At 45.8% G+C, this 17,057-nt stretch overlaps 1 protein-coding gene and 1 long non-coding RNA gene across 3 annotated transcripts in view; one reads left to right on the forward strand and one right to left on the reverse strand.

Annotated features, from left to right (window-relative positions):
* The window catches only part of RAD51B (RAD51 paralog B), a 620,032-nt gene that overhangs the window by 56,804 nt on the left and 546,171 nt on the right, over positions 1-17,057 (reverse strand). The gene's annotated exons all lie outside the window — the stretch shown is intronic.
* The window catches only part of LOC142014534 (uncharacterized), a 50,369-nt gene that overhangs the window by 32,038 nt on the left and 1,274 nt on the right, over positions 1-17,057 (forward strand). The gene's annotated exons all lie outside the window — the stretch shown is intronic.

A 17,057-nucleotide genomic window follows, 5' to 3' on the forward strand; every position in this document is an offset into this window, starting at 1 on the left:
TCTGTATAGTGATGGGACTTTCAAGAATATGGTGATTATGAAAAGCCTAAAATTAGCTGTAGTAATTTAAATGGGCACAATTCTCCACTCTGTTTGAACTCCACTTGGATGGCATGGGAGGAGGACAGGGTAGAGGGGTAGCCGAGTTGGTCTTATTTTCAAAAAACAACCAGAAGTCCCATGGCACCTTACAGACCAACAGATATTTTGGAGCAAAAGTTTTCAAAAGCTTATGCTCCAAAATATCTGTTAGTCTATAAGGTGCCACAGGACTTCTTGTTGTTATTAAGGATGCTAGTTGTAGTTCTCGGACTCTTAGGGGCCTCACTGTGATCCAAATGAGGACAACAGGGAAGCAGGGACTTTATGCTAGGGGAGGTTAGAACACAGTGAACTCTGCTCCATCCTTCCTCTTCTTGCTCCTGCTGCTGGGGAGTGGGTGAGGAAATGGACAGCTGGTGATTCATGTTCACCTATGCAGGAAGGCTTCCCTCTGGCTAGCTGGGGCTGCTTTAAAGGCATTTTATGCATGGCCAGTGGGTATAATAGGCAGGGGAAGGCCATGTCTTCCCAAACTGCCAGCCTGGCCTCACTGAGGCTGGGGACATGCTGTCAGAAATCTGGGGCCACATGCTACCCCTTCCCCATGCTCCAGCTGGGGCCAAGGAAGACTAAAGCCACATGCTGCCTTGGGGCCAGCGAACACTAAAGCCACACGCTGCCTGCTTTTGGGCCCCTGCAGCCCCTTGTGCTCTGGGCTGGGCCAGGAAGGCTGAATTTTCATGCCATCTGCCTTCCCCCCATGTTCTTGGGCTGAGGTGGGGGGGCGAGGGGGAGCCATGCACTGCCCGCTGGGGGGAGGTGGCCTGCCCTTACAGCAGGGGAGTGCTTGGCTCCCATAGGGCCCTGGGCAGCAGGGCAGAGCTTCGAGCTGCAGGGCCTGGAGGCTTGCCCCCACCCACAGCTCTAGGTTCACCTGCTGCTCGTGATTTTATGCTTTTACATGGCCTTAGTGGACCGAAGTGTCCCATCCCAATGTTCTCATTAACTAACCAATGCTAGGTTTTTCTGTTAAAGCATTTCAATTTCTTATCATATTACACCTTTGAACTGACTCTCAAACAATTAATCCTTCAGGCCCTTTGCTCGTGGACAGCAGGAGTCACACTTGTCTGAGGCCTCAGCTGAAAGGAAGTTAACTGGGTTCCTTAACTCGGTCCTTAATCTAATCACAAAATCATGACACAATGTGGCATACTTGAGCACCATATGCAGTTTCCTCTCAAGAGAGACCCAGAACCGCATAGCAGAGCTGCTGCTAACTAAGCCACTGCACCTCAGAGTTGGACAGGTGGGATTCCAGTAAGAAATAGCAGGGCAGGGTGCACGTCAGGACTGAGGCTTGCTGGTGAAGCAGCCTGGCGGGGGGGGGCAAAACTGACAGAGCAGCAGGGAGGTGCAGCATGGTATTAAAGCCGCAGTAGCAGAGCTGTGTGAGGAGGAAGTTTGTGCTGCCTCTGCAAAGGTCGTGGCTGGCTACAGCCAACAACACTCTCAATCTTTTACTTTCCTGCATGCCAGACATCTAAACATGTTGAGAAAAACAAGAAGCAAAACAATAGGTGACTGTAGTGCGAATAATAAAGGCTTGACTTCCCTCTTGGAACTTGACTGCTGTTCATAAACTGCTCCAGCTGCGCTCTCACGGTTTGGGATGTCAGCAGAGCTTCTCAAGTGAATTACAGCCTTCTATTCATTATGGAGCCATCTACTGTATCCTTTCATATGCTGTATTGTAAAAACCAGGGGGGGTGCTGTATAGTAAGGACAGTGTTATAGTTTCTCATCTAGAGGAGTGGGATCTGTAATGGTGTGATTCCATTATGGTGGATTTTTTTTTTTAATGTTTTACAATGCATGTCATGGTGGGAGGTGCTGGTTTCACAGACTTGCAGAACAAAGTCTGCTGTTTATTCCAAGAGCAGGTACAGTGCAGCTGGCATGAAACTGCCCTGTCCCCCAAGATGCCCTCATACAGCTATGGGCAGATTTCTGGCGGACTAAGGCTACGTCTACACGTGCCCCAAACTTCAAAATCGCCACGCAAATGGCCATTTCGAAGTTTACTAATGAAGTGCTGAAATGCATATTCAGCGCTTCATTAGCATGCGGGCGGCCACGGCGCTTCGAAATTGATGCGGCTCGCCACCGCGCGGCTCGTCCCAACGGAGCTCCTTTTTGAAAAGACCCTGCCTACTTCGAAGTCCCCTTATTCCTATGAGCAGATGGGAATAAGGGGACTTTGAAGTAGGCGGGGTCCTTTCGAAAAGGAGCTGTGCGGCGGCGAGCTGCATCAATTTCAAAGCGCCGCGGCCGCCCGCATGCTAATGAAGCACTGAATATGCATTTCAGCACTTCATTAGTAAACTTCAAAATGGCCATTTGCGTGGCCATTTCGAAGTTTGGGGCTAGCGTAGACACAGCCTAAGTGTTTTTCATTAATGTAACAGAAAGATAATTTGGCTACGAAGAACTGACTGAAAGGCAAAGGGCCAAATTCATCCCTCAGGCATGTTGTTTGACTTCAGTGACATTACCCGAAAGGTTAAATATGGCCCTGTATATTCAACCAAAGTGCATCTCTCTGTTCATGCCAGGCCTGCTCCATGCCTCATGAATCCTGTGCTAATCAGCTTTAATTTACCACATTTTGTTTCTCTTTAACATTAATGTAAGAAGCTTAACAAGAATTTGCCTAAGCTTTGGCTATAAGGGTACCTGCTGCAGGTTCGTTTGTTTTTTAAATGTGAAATTATTTATTTTAATGTCTATACAACAACAACAAAAGGAAGCCAGGTTGTGGCTGCCCCTTATGTTGGTATGTAAACCATCTTCACTTCCATCTAGCACTGCCATGTAGGGCACAGCCAGGACTGCAGCTCCCTGTACACAGAGACTGTCTCCCCACTGATCTCTGTATGTGCTAGTCACCTCATAAGGGGCAGGGAAGAGCTGTGGTCATATCCCCCTCTCCCATTCATTCAATCAGCCGGCAGTCTGTGCTCCCATGACTGGGGCTGTGTCTGCTTTGTGGAGAGGCTTTAGGGCTGTCAGCTGAGCATCTTTCACCAGCCCCAAATTCTGTTTCAAGTGAAAAAAATATATTCATATATTGCTTCCTTGTTTCTTTGAGTGTCGAGGTGGGAAAGCAATTATAGCACCAAGGTTCTTGAGAGGGCTCCTTGGAGCCTTGACTAAAACATTTTCATCCAAAGATATAGGGAAAGGGAGATAGGGCTCTGACAGAATTCAGCCCCACTCTCAATACCACTAAATTCCCCCAGAGACTCAAAATAATTCTTTAAAAGATATTTTTTTTTGCCTTTTTAGTGGGCCATATTGTACCAAGCAGTTGGCATTAAACTCATCCCAGGGGAAGACATCTGCAGACTCTCTTTCCAAGCCTTCAACTCCACTCCTTTAACAAACGATACTCAGTGGGGCCTGCATTATATTAACAACAAACTTGGTAGCTGCTTCAGGAACAAAGCATAAGATCTACTCGAAAATGGCAGCTTTACACTGGTTCGTTAGCTGGATGGAACTGCCTCCCCCTTTTATTTTTTATTTTTTAATTAAAAATGTTTTTTATTTCAATATGGAAAGAAATAAGTAATCCCCCTCCCTCCTTCCTTTCTATGAGCAGGCACAGCCCTGGAGCACTGGAATTTATCACATCCCCTTTGCTAGGGGGCACTGTCATAGGTTTCTGAAAATACTGGCAGTACACGAGTTACATTAACTATCTGAGATCCCATCAATAAATGTCAGGGTGAAAATCCTGTCACATATCGATTACGGTTATTCTATATATGGGGTCATATTTCCAGACATTATACAGATAAAAATTTCACTGTTTCAACCAAAAGAATTAAACGTAATAAGGAAGACAACTGAAAACTTCCAGTGCCCATCACCTTTGATTTCCTAAAGAAAAGACATACTGAGATGAGCAGCATGACCCAAGGAAATGGCCTTCCAAGGCAGAGATCTGCATAAGTGTCCAGTCTGTCACCCGCTGTTTGGAAGAAAGAGTCACTCTTGACCACATCACACCAGGAACTTTTGAATTAAGCTTGGCCTATTCAAGGCAGTTCCAAAAAGAAAAACCTATTTAATTGACAGCGCAGGTTTTGTTTTTATTATTAAGACAATTTGTCAAAGAGGAGAGTCAGAAGAGGAAGCTGTAGATTTTGCAGAGCCAAATATTTACATTGTCTAATAAGGACTAAAATATCATATTGAGCCTTCACGCTATAGTCAGAAAGGAAGTCAGATTATAGCACCTTTCACATTTTTTAAGACTGATTTGTTCAGTGTGTTAGATATTGCTAGAGATACAGTGGTTGACTTGCCCATAGAAGGGATTAAAAACAAGTTTATCTTCCTTATAGAGATTTAACCTCTTAAATTTGGTACTCTCTGATCTGGACCATGGATGCTGCTGGACAAGAGGAGTCCTGGGGCTGAGGACAAACCAGCATCTGCAGGGCAGGGACTTGGGCCATAGTAGTGACCGGCAGCATGGCCAAGGCCAGAGATGGAGCCCCTGCTTGCTGGAGCCCTGTGGCAGCTCCAGAAGTGCAGGGTGCCCGGAGTCCCAGAGGAGCAGGAGGTTGGGTCTGCCTGGAGCAGAAGTCCTGGGCCTCCCCGGGTCCAGCAAATTCTCTCATTCGGAACTGGAATTAGGTTGTGACCAGGCAGGTGCAGCCTGTAACACTGTAGCACTTTCTTAGCTCATATTCTAGGACATGGCCCCTGTTCCAGATCATCCACATATCATAAACATGAATGCATTCAAAACTTGGTCCTCATAAACGATGACAGTTACAGATGAAGTGAGGGTCAGAAGAGTGACTCTTCCTAATAGCATTCACACAGTTCAATGGATATTTGCTCCCACGACCAATTTGAGTTATCAGGTGAGATCTCACTGACGCGACCCTCTACTGAACGTGTGGATGGGAAAAATTTGCCTTAAATCCAGTATGTTTGGTTACCTCAACAATCATCTTCACGGGTTTAAGACATCCATGCACTTAGGTTTGGGGAAAGAGGCAGCTTGCAAGGGCCAGGGGGAACCCCCATATGCAATGTTACATCAAACGATGGAGTGGGATATGGCAGAGAGGAGAAAGATTGCGTTAAAAGGCTTAGCAGCTGAGAGAAGGCCAGGGAAGTTGGATGCCAGAGGTATTGGAAGCTGGAATGGGATGGGGGAAATCTAGCACAAACAAAAAAGGAGCTTATAGAGGTTTTCATCAAAAAGGGCTATTAAGCCATGCAGAACCCAGGTATACGGGGATGAGTGGCTGGACTAAGCCATTTTCCAGGTATTTGTAGAGCTGGGCTGGCAGTATACTATTAGTTTCAGCTGGGATGTTTTGGGAGAAATTAAACAAACTGTAGTTGGAGTATAACTCGAGACCAGGGAGTTACCCACGGACCCCCTCCTCCAAAGGCAGGATCACAATTCACTTGCTTGCAGAGTGTAGAACTGCCCTACCAAAAGCAGTATTGTGCCTGACATGTTGGGTGATGGCACAGTGGGCTGTGAAGGTGTGGACAGAGGAGCATGTTGCTGACCTGCAGATGACCTGGACTGGGACGTGTGTGAGGGAAGCTGCAGAAGATGCTTGTGCATTGTGTAACGTGTCATCAGCGGCAGAGGAGGCACCTTTATGAAGTCATAGCATGTCAATATGCATCAAGGAATCCATGATGAAACGTGTTGCAAGGTTATGGGAGTCCCCTCATTCTGTCAGCGACGGCAATACAAAGTTGAGGCAATTTGTGGGAAGGTTTTGGGTGTTCAGTATAGAATGCCAGGATGTGTGTGACATCTAGAGAATGACGCACTCACTGCCTGTTAGCAGCATGGGGTTGGGGAAGAACATGGGCAGAAAGATATCCTGATTAACAGGAAATTGAGAGTCCACTATGGGGAGCAAAGTAGGGTGCAGACACAGCTGGACAATATCTTTGTAAAACACAACATGCAGGGTCTTAGGCAAAAGCACCCTTAGATCATAGACCCTGCTAGCAGAAGTTATGGGCACTAGGAAAACCATCTTCTATGTGAGGGGGCAAGTGGCCGTGGATTCAGATGGAGGGCCCATGAGCTTGTTTAAAACTAAATTAAGGTCCCACTGGGAAACTGGTTGCGGTACCTGCAGCAAAAGCCTGTCTAATCCCTTAACGAAGTATCTGACTGCTGGTTTAGCAACCAGCAATCGACCCTTCACGACTGGATGACTGGCAGAGATGGCTTCCAGGTGTATTCTTACAGATGATGTTGCGAGACCCTTTTGCTTGAGGGAGGATAGGTAGTCCAGGGCAGCAGTAGAGAAGCCTGCCATGGAAGTACACCCACTGTGGGGAACAAATCAAAACATGTTTCCATGTTGCCAAGTAAGAGGCACGGGAGAAACATTCCTATTCTCCATTAAGATCTCCCTTACTGGGACTGATCACTGGAGATCCAAGGGATTCAACCATGGAGTTTCCAGGCCATGAGATGGAGGGACCCCAGGCTGGCATGTAGGAGCATGACATGTTCCTGAGTGAGGAGGTTTCACTCAGGTGTGCCCCCCGCCCCAAATATCTCTGAGGCACTAGTGAACCAACACCATTGTGGGTTGTGGCCTGACCAAGGGAACTCCCGCATAGACTACCTGAGGTTGAAGCCACCACTGTAATGACTGGAAAACAAGCAGTGGGAGGGTCACAACAGTGTCCAAAGAGTCGCTACTGGATCTGTGCGCTTGTGCTAACCACACCTGCAGGGCTCTGAGGTGCAGCCCGGCACTCTGGACTATGCATGTGCACACAGCCGTGTGTTGTAACAGTCTCATCCAATTCCTTGCTGTTGTCATTGACAGAGGGACTTGATGATGCCTTTTATGGCCTGGAACCAGGTCTTGGCCAGAGAAGCCCTAGTTAATGTGGAATCTCTGAGGGTACTCATGAACTCTAACTTTTGTATAGGTCTCAAAGTGGATTTGAGTAAAATCAGAGAAAGCCCCATTCTTAGGGACATGGGAGGGATCAGGGCCACATGCTCTTTGACCTTTTCTCATGATTTGGTCTTGATAAGTCATCCAGGCATTCTGTGAATGCTCAGGGGGCTGTTGAGCATCTGAACAGGAGCATCGTGAATTGGTAGTGCTTGTTCCCTACCAGAAAGTGGAGAAACCTTTGGTGGGCCACAATGATGGCACCTTTCATGTCAAGAATGGCATACCAGTTCCCCAGATCCAAGAAAGGAATGATGGAAAGTAGGGACATCATCCAGAATCTCACCTTCTTTATGAAATAATTGAGGTTTCAGAGGTCTAGGTTAGGGTTAAGCCCCCTCTTGGCTTTGGGAATAAGGAAATAACAGAGTAAAAAACACCCTGTCTCTGAACTCCTGAGGAACCACTTCTGTTGCTTCTATTCTATTGCTTCTACAGGAGCAATTGCACCTACTGTAAAAGCGACAGGGAACGAGGTGGGAGAGTAGAGGGCACAGAACTGGATAAAGAATCCTGAGTCCAGTGTACTCAGAATCCAGGGATTCAAAGTAATCTGGGTCCAGGCATGGTAGAAATGGGACAGCTGGCTCACATATGGGTAAGGATCTGGGAGAGTAGCTGGTACTCCATCCTTGGGTGCACCTTCAAAATGGACCTTGAACTCTGTTGCTGTTTCATGGAGCCCTGCCCTTGGTCAGTGGAGGAATGAGACTGCTGTCTTCTACTATTCATATCCCTAATGACATTCTCCCTGGGTGGTCCAGCATAAAAATTTTCCAGGGGCTAGGGCACAGAAGGTTTTCTCTGGGGCACAGATGTGTGAATCCCCAGAGAGACTTGAGTGTGGCCCTCAAGTCCTTCAAACTGACTTAGGCAATAACGGACTCTGTCTGCCAGCCCCTCTGCCTCCGTGCAAACAAATGCTGGAGACTCACCAGAGCTGCTGCCAGGGCCAGAAGAGCTGCTGGAGTGGCTGGGGCTGGAGGGACCACTACAGGGCTGGGGCTACCAGGGCCAGAGGAACTGGTGAGGGGCTGCGGCATGGAGCAGGAGCTCTCCTCCTCCTGCCCCATGTGCGTGGAGTATGTCAGCGCCCGGCCGCCGCTGTGCGCAGCGGTGCTGAGCAGAGCAGCAGCCATGGTGTCGGAGGCTGCTGCCTACTGGCAGGCTGTGGGTGGCCATGCTCTACCTTCGCACAGGCAGCTCGGAGCCAGGGGCTGGAGGAGCCACAATGCTGAGAGCTGCAGGAGATGGAAGGAGCCAGGCCAGCATTCAGCTGCATTCCTGGTAATTAGGAGAGGGAGATGGAGGTGTGAGGGGAAGAATGGGGCAGGGGCAGAGGACAGGACTGAGTGATGGGTGGGGAAGGTCAGTGCATCGTCCTACAGTACAACCATTTGGAAATAATGGTCTTGTGGCATTAATGGACACCGCTTCCCCCATTAGTCCATTTAATCGAGGGTTTACTGTATCGAGGAAAATTAAAAAGACTGCTACACTGGTACTTGCAAAGCAAAAGCAAGTAGCTCTGATGACTGTCACTGTCAGTAAGAGGGAACTGAGCAGTCGGCAGAGGAATATACACCACTGTACTGGCACCACTCCAAGGGGTCCCACAGCCAACACATTGGTACCAATAGGGAAAAAACTTCTGACAATTCTGCACATGGTGCCCACATACACCTATCAGAATGGACACGAGCAAGCACCAAAGAACCATCACGTATTTGGGTTGGTTGCTGGGTAAGATTATTTGAACCAATGGGTTTTAGGAATGAATAGGCCCTTTTCTCTATGCCTGTGTGCAATTCATTCAGTGCTTTGGAGTTTCATAGATTTTTATTTAATGGTTAAACAAAAGCATAGCTGTTCACCTTGAAATGGTTCAAATTACATAATTTTGACACAATATTTAGATTTGCTTAAAAGGGGAGTTACAAAGTCAAACATGACGAGATATGTTTGCATGAGAAGTGAAAAAAGTTGAATGAAAACAGGCTTGTTTTACAGTGCATTAAACGTTCTGCTGCAGTGTTGAGTTTCCAACATATGAACATAGGACGAGGCTCAGGAAGAAGGAGAAAGTGAAGCTGACTAAAACCAGAAAAGGAAATGGTGCAGAGCTGCATGAATAACTGATTTTTGTGCTCAGTGGCTGGTGGCATGGGGAAGGAGAGGAAGTGTTCCAGATAACCCAAAAACCAAACCAAAAAATATGAAAAAAAATATTGGGTCAAATATATTTAGTCTGACCTGAAATAAGTTGTGGTGCTATCCCTTTGTACCCTGGGCTTACAGCACCCAGCTGGGCTGTGAGGAATCGAGATTCAAGTCCCTCCTGTGGAACAGGGACTTGAATCCAGATGTTCTGCTCTCCCACACAAGTGCAGTTAGAGCACTTTAAATCCAAATGCCCAGCTGCTTGTCCCTTATCTGAAGGGCACCTGAATGCCCTGATGAATCTAGTGCCTCAAAAAGTAAAGAGGTTTTGTTTCAAAAGTCTGGAAGCCATTTGTTTTCATTTTTCCAAACTTGTCTTCCCCCAGCAAAAACAAAATTTGCCAAAAATCTACACAAACTCACTGAATATATTTTGATCACCCCCAAAATCACATTTTTCAGTGGAAAAAAGAGTTTAGCCCTCCAATTTCTCCCAGGTCTAAATCCAAGCAGTCTATGTTCCATATGAGATAGTCACAAAAACTGAGATGTCACCAATGGGCTAAGCATCTCAGATTTTCTTCTTTGATCACAGGATTGCTTATTTCAGTCACCCAGATGAAGCAGAGTCTCTGTTCACATGCTTTTTAGAACTTTTCAGGAAACACCATTAACTTCAGATTTATCCAGAAAGTCCCTGCTGTAGTAATAAGAAATGCCCCTTCTGGTCAGAGAGTTACCAGAGTTAGGCTCAAGAAGACTATTACATGATCTTAATGATGAGAGCACATATCAGCAATTTTCATAGTGAAGGATCCTAAAGCAATATGGGATCACTCAGCTATACTGAAGTGCAGCCATCACTTAAGTGAATGCAACTGCAGTTGAATGGGTATAGTAATGCTACAGTATCTCAAACAGAAAGTTAAACACTTCAATCTACAGGAGGATTCTGAACAGGCAGGACAGTCACCCAAATTAGAGCGTGGCCAGACAGTGCAAAGAGCAAATAGCGTACTGGCATTTTTAGAGTGCAAAGTAGTTAAGAGACTTTTTTAAACAGCTAATCTGAGACAGGAGCGCTGTGCTGCTGGAGGTGCTAATGACTCTGTGACTATTGGGTCAATACTGAATCAAAGGGAAAATCACCACCAACTGAGTTACCAATACTCTTCCTGTAGCCCCTAGGAGTTTAACTGGCAACACCTGTCATGTTGAAGGCCCAATGTTGCCTAGCTATCAGTGTAGGACAAGATCAAGATCATACAGTCAGAGATGGTATGTGTTCAACAAGTTTCAACAAAGGTATTCATTGCAAGAAAAATGCACTTTAAAACGATTTGCCTATCCTGGCCTAAACAATGACTACACCCATCTTGGCACATTCTCAGGAATGGAGCTGCCATGTCAGAAACCAAACTTGGCTCCTCACTCCAGTTATTTTCTTTGGCTTTGATGTGTATTAAGGTGGATGCTAGGGGTTATAGAAACAGGGAGATGGAGGAGTCAATGGGAGGACTTGCCTGAGAGGCAAAGAAATGGGAGCCATCAACATGCTACCAGTCCAGCCCCATCCAATCTGCCCACAATGTGCTGCTGCACAGACTTTGCAGCAAAGCTGGCAGATTTGGCACTGACATGGTGTGGAATAGTCAGCAGATACTGAAAACAGAGCCAAAAGAACAAAGAAGGGCTTTATAGTGCAAGGCAACACCGAAAACCATGTGTCCCAGCCAGCCCCCATGCATAGAGTGTTTGCTGGAGTACATAGTAGAGTACATTCCTCTCATCTGAGTACATGACAGTTTTATATACCAGGTACATGGGGAATTTTTCTTAACCCGTTCATTGCTGTAATACAAACATTCAAGGAACACGTGACAAGAAAAGGGGGATCATTTCTACCCTTTATCTCTCTCTCTCTCTCTCTCTCTCACACACACACACACACACACAACTTAACTGCAATCAGCTGGACAACACATGTCTGCTGGATACCAGAATTTGGCCATATTTAAAAAAGAGCGTTCTTATCTATGATGTTAACAACTGCGATAATTAGACATGAATAGATTTAAATTGAATGTACTTTTCACCCCGATGTTGTTTATTTGCAGCACTCAGCTTGTCTTATGTAGTGACACTAGATGAGCTGTGAGGTCTTTTTGTTTTCAGTTTGGGTAGGATCATTTAATTTTCTTCCCCACAACCTAAAATGCAGAACCTATGAATTCAGTTTGTCGCACCCTCTCTCCACCTGTTACCTCTGTTAGTGATGATCTTACTGGTTTTGATGTACAGACCTATGTTCTTCTGAATCCTGCCACCCACTCATCAGGGTGTAACTTAACTTCCTCTCTGAATTTGGAAGTTCTCCATCCCCCTTTGCTCCTTCCTGGCAAGGGTCACCAGGGCAGCTTGGAAGGAAAATTCTAAGCACAGAATCATCATTTTAATCATCACTTGCCAAATAGTTGAAGACTTCCAAAAATAAAAACACAAATATATTTAACAGTAATTATATTGAAGAGGAGATATAAAGAAGGTTAAACACTATTTTCAAAGTCACCAGGCAGGTAACACCCATACATTTCCCCAGTCATGGGCCCTGTGGTAGTAAATGTAAAATAAAGCGTCCTTTTGGCACACAAACTTTGTAGGGCCCCTTGATGACCTGTGAACACAACATCCTCTGTGCAGCAGTCAGTAATGTGGCTGGCTGGGTTCAATACAGCCCAAAAGATTCTCAAGCAGGGTAAGCTGCTTAATTCCCCTGCAGATTTAATAAGCATCAGGTAACAAAATCCCTAAACACTTTACTCTCTGGCTTGAGGGCATAGTTCAGCGAAGAGAGGATCTTCCAAACAATATCCCTGACTAACTAAAAGACATTGCACTCACAAGTCTGTGAAGGATCTTCAGGTTCAAAGATGGCTCTGGACTCCTCTTGCACCACAGAGGGGCTGCTGGCAAGTGACTTCTTCATGCAGGAGTCAGGCTGCTTCTGATACCAGGACTTCCCCTCACCAGAAAGGAGTGCAGACCTCAGAGTGAAGACTACAGAAGTGTACTAAAATCCAATCTCTAGTCTCCTACTCCAGGTCTCAGACACACTCACACCAGGCAGCCAGCCAGCCCTGGCCTAGCAGAAACAGCAGTGGTGCCTGATCTCACCTAAGGGGCTGGAGGGCTAACTCAGCCTGGCTGGGGTAAGTTTTCCCCAACAGCGGAAAAAAAAAAAAAAAAAACCACTTTCAAACTGGAGAGGAGAAAATCTTGGAGAGGGAAAGGGCCGAGCCAGGGTCTGCAACATGTGGCTCTTTAACGGCTTCTTTGTGACGCCTGATGCTATAATTGCAAAGTTAAAAAAAACCCTCAAGATTATTTTTGATAAACTGTCCTGCAATAAACATGTTTTGCATTACAAATCATTGTGTGTGCGCACCGTTCTTAAAATAGGGGTTACAAAAAGTGTGGTCTGAGGTTATTTATTAAGGACCATCTCGTATTCACATGCATTGTGGCTCTTTAATTATTGAATTTTTAACTGAATTTTTTAAAAGATAGCTCTTCTTGATATTTTGGTTACTGACCTCTGGGCTAAGCTGAGAGATCTTGCTTTCTGGTCCCTGGAGGCCAGTGTGGGGAATCCTGTAAGCAGATTTAGGACTACTCACCAGTCTCCCAGACAGACAGTCCTGTGCTTTCCCTTGCTGGCTTCAAACTGCTTCAAAATGGCTTCTCCTGTCTCCTAAGCTCCTAAGGAAGGGCGTCTCATTCCCTGTTGGTTGCCAAGCAGGCTCTGAATCATCCTTGCCCTGCCCTTCCCTTCCCTTCCCCTCCGCAGACCAGAAACAGTGCACCTCTCCCTGAGTTCCCAATACATCCCAGGAATCTAGGTATGCTCGGTGACAGATTTCAAGTACATTCAGTCTTAAAGCACAGGAGCAGAGCCCAGGAGACATAGGTTCTGTGCTCACAAGTGGTTTGGTACAGGACTTTGTGCAAGCCACTGCATTTCTCTGTGCCTCAGGTTCTTAATCTGTAAAATGGGGATAATTCCTCCTTAATAAAGAGCTTTTAGATCTATTGTGAAAAGTGCCACGTAAGTGTCAGGTGGAAGTCTGAAATCAATGGGCAGACCCAGGTATCTAAGACATCCACAGTGTCTTTGAGGGACTGAGCCTTAGTGTTGCAAAATATTTTGGATCACTGAAAGGCAGTTTTTCCAAGAAAAGTAAATTACTGTTTTTTCTGATGCATTAACCCAGGATGGTAAATTTCTAACCCAATGATGATACAATAAAACTTTAATTACTAAAGATTTACTACAGCATCTTTCATAAACAAACATTTTACAAAGCACAAATTCTTAGCCCTTGTATGAAGTGTTTTTATGTTCTAAGTATCTGATGAAACCCTATTTAATTAACCTCCTCAGACCTCCTCCTTATTTACACATTTAACATGAGGAGAAACATAGGTGGGGAATGCCTGTGTGTTAGAGACAGGACTAGATTCAAGAATTCTTGATTCCCATTCTCATGCTCAAATATGCCAAACAAAGCTTAGCTTCTTGACAGATACCCAAGATTTGAAATCAGGTGGACAGACTCGAAGGGTGTTGACAGATGCTTGTAGAGAGAGGGAAGTCTGATGTGAGATGTGTGTATTGTGAGGGTAGCAAAGAATCACTGAGCAAGGCTTTTGCATGCCTGTGAAGGGGTTATATAACAGGGAGGGTGATTTTTGGAGGTGGTTGAGAATAGGCGCAGAAGTAGTCTTTGTACACATGAACAGTCAGGCACTTACTGGAATATTCTGCACATGCTAGATGTGTTACAGCATTGGAGGTGTGGACAGATGAAGATTTCAGATAAAATGGAGCTGAAGGGAACCGGCGGCAAATATGCTGGGTGACCACATGTTTCTAGCTTCAAGTGCAGGATTTCCTCACCTTATGAATAATTTTCCTGGTAATACTAGCAATTATTACTTAACAGTGCAGTCCCTAAAGGGCCAAATGTTTATTAGCCGGTCTTTTCTTGCAGGGGCTTTTAGGCCAAATTTATAGTTTCCCTGCACCTTGGGCAGTCAGTTAGCCCGGTGAAACCTGGATATAAAAGCTACCAAGTAAATCCATTGGATTTTACGCCCACATTCACAGATTCCAGGACAAGAGGGACCATTGTGGTCATCTAGCCTGACTGCTTGTATAACACAGGCTGTGTTCAACGCTCAGCTTCCGGCATAGGCAGCTGCCCAGGAGAAATTCAGGTATCACCCAGCTGAACGGCAGAGTACCCACAACCACCAGCATGTGTTTCTATTGGTGGTGCACAGCCACACATGCCTTGGTACATATAACACAACTTATTCTGCCTGTGAATGGAAAAAAATGGAGGTAACTCTGAAAACACTGGGATGGATAATCAGCTGAACAGCTCTGAACAGAAGCTTCCAAAAGGGCTAATTCAATCCATTGAGCACATTCCCCCTCGCGGCAACTCCGGAGCGTTAAACTTCAAAGTGCCAGCTCGCGCATGGCCACGGCTCACCCGCCGGAACTTCAAAGTGCCTGGGCAACCTCCAACTCCCTTTACTCCTCAAAATTTTGAGGAGTAAAGGGACTTCGAAGTACCCCGGGCACTTGGAAGTACTGGTGGGTGAGCCATGGCTGCACATGAGCCGGCACTTTGAAGTTTAATGCTTCGGAGTTGCTGCGGGGGGGCGGAGTTTGCTTAATGAAGTGCTGCACATGCAGCGCAGTGCTTCGTTAATAAACTCCCAACACCCTACTTACCATCCTCCCTTTGAAGTGGGGAGCTAGTGTAGACATGCCCTTTGTGTCCCTTAACTTCCCTTACAATTTTCTACAACTCCCAGCTTCTGATATATTCTTCACTGGCAAATTCCCTTTTCTTCCATTTTTATGTATTTTATTTTACAGCTACCTACATTTTCCATATAGACAACATTGTTTTTTAATCCAATGGTCTTTGCCCACATCTAATCACTGCATAGAGCACAAGGCACCATAGGATCAGGCCCTCTTCATTTACAAAACCTCCTTTCAAGCTACCTTATTGAACACCAATTTTCTGGCTTATGAGGAGTTCTGAAGTTATACCTGATACTTATTCCTCATCCTGGGCTTGTGCCATCATGCTCATCTCCAAAGCCAGATATCAGATACCACAAGCAGACAGTTACAAAGTCAGGTGAAGTGCAAGCAAGAAGTATACGCAAACATCAGAGCAACAGATCTTGTTTCCAAGCTAATGCTTCCAGCTATAAAAAGTGAGAACTGCAGAAAGTGAGATACATTTACAAAATTGTCTCTGAAAACTCCCCTTTTTAGCATTTTCCCGCAAACCAAATGGTAGTTCTTTAAAAAGTATATTACCTATGAGATCCTTACAAAGACATCGCATGGGAATGTTTCCTTTTTTTAATGATACAAGGGGTCATTTTTTTGGACGACACATGGACTCCATATGGAAAAATATACACTTCATAAAACTGTATTGTACAGACAAGACCCTCTATGCCCCAGCATTGCTTATTCATCATAATTTCTTCTTTCTGCTGCTCTGTAATGGATTACCTCTTGGAAATAACTTTTTAATTCTCAAATGGAAGCATTATCCATTTTTATAAGCTTGTTCAATACCTGTACTTTTTAAGAAAGACATGATCGAGCACACATACGATTTAGCATTCAGCACCATCCTTCTTGAAGCAGTGCTGTCTTGGCTTAAAGATCTATTGGGGCAAATGGAAAGGCCCAGAGTTGGGTCATATCCTTCCCCTTAAAGCAATCCCAATGGACCACGGTGGGAGGTTGCTCTCTGCCAACAGAACTCTCAATTGTAGGCCCCCTTTCCAACGCTGGCTTTCCAAAAGGCTTTGACCCCCTCCTGACAGGTGCAGATCTAGACACAGTATCTGAGTCTTGAGCTTTCAGGACCTCCGTCTGGAATTAATGTAATAGACTGTACATGGAAAGACCTGAAGTCTCCAGTTGGTCCTATACACAGCAGCTCACCCATTAAACAAGTCATTGTGAACACTTCACCCCAATGCTACTGACTCTCCTTCAAAGCTTTCAGTGAGGTGGATTTGAAGCATCTTATGGTCAAGGCCGGGGGCCTGAGCTTCAGTACTCCCTTAGGCAAATCTGACTGTCTTCAAAACACTTCAATCTGCCTTTTTGCAACGGCTCTCCACCATTATCATAAAATACAATATATATAACAAACTGCTCACAGTCTATTGTGCAATACAAATAGGGGAATGTTAGGTAAGAGATAATCTGTATGTTTACTGTATACCACCATAGCGTGCATCTACACTACAGCTCTGTTTCGAAAGAACGTCTTTTGCAAGAGAACATCAAAAGCTGCTCTTTCGAAATGGAGCCTCCACACACATCAGTGGGGACTGAAGTTTCGATCTGTTATTTCGAAAGGCCCCCCCAGCACAATTTTGAAAAAGAGAGTCCACACACACCAGGGTGCTCTGTCGAAAGAGCAGGGGCAGGAAGTGCCATGGACAGGGTCACATGAAGGACAAGCCCTTCTGGGGCTGCCTCCCACCACCCACCGTCCCCTTAAAGGCCCCCCCACCCCCAGACCTGTCTCCAGGCAGAGAAGAGAGAGAGAGAGCGCAGAGTGGAAATCTTGGGCCCTCATGGACCCCGAGCAGCAGCACCCCAGCATTGAGGCCATGGCCTGCGCACTGGTTGTGGTCCTGGCCACTGTGCTGCAGCGGCTCCAGGTGGCCGCTCTGCTAGTTGCTCTCCCGGAGGCCATCCTCAGG

The sequence above is a fragment of the Carettochelys insculpta genome, chromosome 6, assembly GCF_033958435.1.
Source record: "Carettochelys insculpta isolate YL-2023 chromosome 6, ASM3395843v1, whole genome shotgun sequence".
In the NCBI taxonomy this organism is placed as follows: domain Eukaryota; kingdom Metazoa; phylum Chordata; order Testudines; family Carettochelyidae; genus Carettochelys; species Carettochelys insculpta.